The sequence below is a fragment of the Carlito syrichta genome, unplaced genomic scaffold (assembly GCF_000164805.1).
Source record: "Carlito syrichta isolate Samal-C Ts95f unplaced genomic scaffold, Tarsius_syrichta-2.0.1 Scaffold309881, whole genome shotgun sequence".
Classification (NCBI taxonomy): Eukaryota; Metazoa; Chordata; class Mammalia; order Primates; family Tarsiidae; genus Carlito; species Carlito syrichta.
This window is the reverse complement of record NW_007253977.1, coordinates 13,511-17,447: the sequence shown is the minus strand read 5'-3', so window position 1 is coordinate 17,447 and position 3,937 is coordinate 13,511. Positions and strand designations below refer to the sequence as shown.

Sequence of the window (3,937 nt, the reverse complement as noted above, 5' to 3'; positions counted from 1 at the left end):
CTGAGCCCGGCTTTTTTTTTTTTTTTTTTTAAGAGGCAAGTGTAGCTCTGTTGCCAGACTGGAGGTCAGTGGTACAATCATAGCTCACTGTAACTTGGACCTTCTGGGCTCAAGCGATCCTTCCACCTCAGCCTCCCAAGTAGCTGGGACTATGCCACCATACCTGGCTCATTTTTTACATTTTTATTTTTTGTTGATATAGGGTCTCTTCTGTTGCCCGGGATGTTCTTAAACTCCTGGGCTCTAGCGATGCCCCCTCCTTGGCCTCCCAAAGTGCTGGGATTACAGGCCTGAACCACCACACCCAGCCTAGAAGATAGATTTTTTTTTTTGAGTCAGAGTCTCACTCCGTCACCCAGGCTGGAGTGCAGTGGCACGCTCATGGCCACTGCAGCCAAGACCTGCTGGGCTCAGGCGATCCTTCCACCTGAGTCTTCCAAGTAGATGGAACCACAGGCGCACACCACCACACCTGGCTATGGCTTTGATTTATTGTAGAAACGAGGTCTTGCCATGTTGCCCGGGCTGGTCTCAAACCCCTGAACTCAGGCAATCCTCTCGCCTCAGCCTCCCAAAGTGCTGTGATTATTGGCATAAACGACTGACTGCACCCAGGGAAAACAGATCTCTCTCTTTTTTTTTTTTTTTGAGTTGGAGTCTCTCTCTGTTGCCCAGACTGGAGTGCAGTGGCCGCTCCCGGCTCCCGGCTACCGCAGCCTCGACCTGGGCTGGGCTCCGGCGATCCTTCCGCCTCAGCCTTCCAAGTAGCAGGAACTACAGGCGCGTGCTACCACGCCTGGCTAATTTTTTTGAATTATTGTAGAGATGAGGTCTCACCAAGTTGCCCAAGCGGGTCTCGAACCCGCGGGCTCAGGCAATCCACTCACCTTGGCCTCCCAAAGCGCAGGATTACAGGCTGAGCCACCGAGCCCGGTCGGAAAACAGATCTTAAGTTAACTCCCCCCCCCCGCAGTTAGAGAGCCATTGTCCAGATCATGAATCATTCGTTCATTGATCCCAATTTATGAAGCTCATAATGGAAGCCAGGCACTGATCTAGACAGAAAAGAGGGTCTGATACAGAAGAGTGACAACAGAGACGCAGTTATACAATCAATAGTACACACTGAGGAGACAGATTGGAGAACTTAGAACCTGATGATAGGGAAGAGGGAGACGGAAAGGAAAGCGCCTGAAAGTTGATGGATGCTTGAAACAAATCCTATGTCCAGTATTTTAGAATTATATAAAGTTTAAAAGAATGTTCTGTCAGGAGCTCCAGAAAGATGAAAACCCAAATGCTAATACGTAAAAGATCAAACGGTTTTCATTTGCAGCTTCTTTGAACCAGGAGACTACTTGGGATTTGGTTCTCCGGGGTAGAGACACAGACCTGCCCGAGGGAGGTAATTATATCATCTGCTGAATTGTAGACTCAACTGCCCGAGGTGGAAATAAAATGCACAAGAGTCTTGCTGGGCTTCTCTCCACAGTCTTGCGGTAAGCCTTTCCTACCAGAATTCTAATTTTGTCAAACGGGGTTGCTTTCATGTAATTTTAGAATGAGATTTTAGAAACGAAGAGCAACCAGAACAGCAGGTGAACACAGATGGGCTGGGGGACAGAGAAGACTGGGTAAATTTTGTAAGAATAAAAAAGAAGGGCTGGGTGTGGTGGCTCACGCCAGTAATCCTGGCATGTTGGGAGGCCCAGACAGGAGGATTACTTGAGCCCAGGAGTTGGAGACCAGTCTGGGGCAACATAGTGAGACTTCATCTCTACAAAAAACACAAAAATTAACTGGGTGTGGTGGTGCGCACCTGTAGTCTCAGCTACTCAGGAGGCTGAAATGGGAGGATCACCTTAGCTTAGGAAGTTCAGATTGTAGTGAGCTGGGACTGTGCTTGGGGACAGAGTGAGCCCCTGTCTCAAAAAATAAAATAAAATAAAAATAAAGAATAGTAGATTTTACTAATGTTACTTTATTTTTTATTTTTTGAGTTGGAGTCTCACTCCATTTCCCCGGCTGGAGTGTAATGGAATACTCACAGCCACCCCAGCCTTGACCTGCTGGGCTCCAATGATCCTTCCTCCTCAGCCTTCCAAGTAGCCAAAACTACAGGTCCCGGCTAATTTTTTTTTTTTTTTTTTTTTTGAGTTGGAGTCTCACTCTGTCGCCCAGACTGGAGTGCAGTGGCCGCTCCCGGCCACCGCAGCCTCGACCTGCTGGGCTCCGGCGATCCTTCCACCTCAGCCTTTCAAGTAGCTGGAAGTACAGGCGCACGCTACCATCCCCGGCTAATTTTTGATTTATTGTAGAGACAAGGTCTCACTAAGTTGCCTGGCTGGTCTCGAACTTGCAGGCTCAAGCAGTCCACTCGCCTCGGCCTCCCAAAGTGCTGGGATTACAAACTGAGCCACCGAGCCCGGCCCTAATGTTACTTTAAAAAGCAAAAGTCCTAGCTAAAGCACTCATTTTTGCTTCGTTCATTCTTTATCTACTACCACAAATAAAGAGCATCAAAATTAAAAGAAAAAAAAAAAAGACATGTACCATAAATGCCTTTAAAGACCTCTCCTTAGCCAGGCGTGGTGGCTCATGCCTGTAATCCCAGCACTTTGGGAGGCCAAGGCAAGAGGATTGCCTGAGCCCAGGGGTTTGAGATCAGCCTGGACAACATGAGCTCCTCTCTGTAATAAATCAAAAGATTAGGCGGGCATGGTGGCACGTGCCTGTAGTTCCAGCTACTTGGAAGGCTGAGGCAGAAGGATTGCCTGAATCCAGCAGGTTGAGGCTGCAGTGACCATGAGTGTGCCACTGCACTCCAGCCTGGGTGACAGGGTGAGACTCCAACTCCAAAAACAAAAAGAAACACACTTCCTTGGTAACACACCATGTTGTATACATCATAATGTCTTGCTGGGCAGGCTGCCAGGCTCACCTCTAATCTCACAGTTCTGTAGGGTGAAAAGGTGAAATATGATATTTACAGTCCTGGGAATGAATTAATCCCTGGAGAAGCCGAATGATTGGATTTCCTCATCTGCTCACTTCTAGCTGACTGAGTACCTGAGCAGGGGACCAGGGACCTGTTTACTCGTGTTGCCACAGGGCAGGGCACAGAATCATGTCCTGAAGCGAAATACCACAGGTCACATGTCACATGTCCCAGACAAGCAAAAACCCATCACCACTAGACCAGCCTAACAAGAAATGCTCAAGGGAGTCCTACACCTGGAAGTGCAATGACAAATCACTATCATTGAAAACATTAAAAAGTAGCCAGGCACAGTGACTCACACCTGTAATCCCAGCACTTTGGGAAGCCGAGGCAAGTGGATTGCCTGAGCCCGCGGATTCGAGACCAACCCGGGAAACTTGAGGAGACCTTGTCTCTACCAAAAAAAAAAAAAAATTACTGGGCATGGTAGTGTGCGCCTATAGTGCCAGCTACTTGGAAGGCTGAGGCGGACGAATTGCCGGACCCTGGCAGGTTGACCTGGGGTGGCCATGAGCGTGCCACTGTACTCCAGCCTGGGTGATGGAGTGAGACACCAACTCAAAAAAATGAAAAAGAAAAGAAAAGAAAATGTGAAAAAGTACAAAACTCTTTGGTAGAACAAATATACACACAAGAGAAAGAGAAAAGGATCAAACCTTATCACTACAGAAAACCATCAAAGGACAATGATAAATAATAAGAGGAAAAAAGGAACAATGTCTATACAAAACAAGCAGAAAATAATGAACAAAATGACAGGAGTAAGTTCTCACCTATTCATAATGTAAATAGATTAAACTGCCCCTAAAAGATATAGACTGACTGAACGGATTTTTTTTTTTTTTTTGAGTTGGAGTCTCACTCTGTCGCCCAGACTGGAATGCAGTGGCCGCTCCCAGCCACCGCAACCTCGACCTGCTGGGCTCCGGCCTGCTG

General features: G+C 47.5%; 1 pseudogene; it reads right to left on the bottom strand.

The window, feature by feature from the left end:
• The window catches only part of LOC103270603, a 29,241-nt pseudogene that overhangs the window by 19,358 nt on the left and 5,946 nt on the right, over positions 1-3,937 (bottom strand).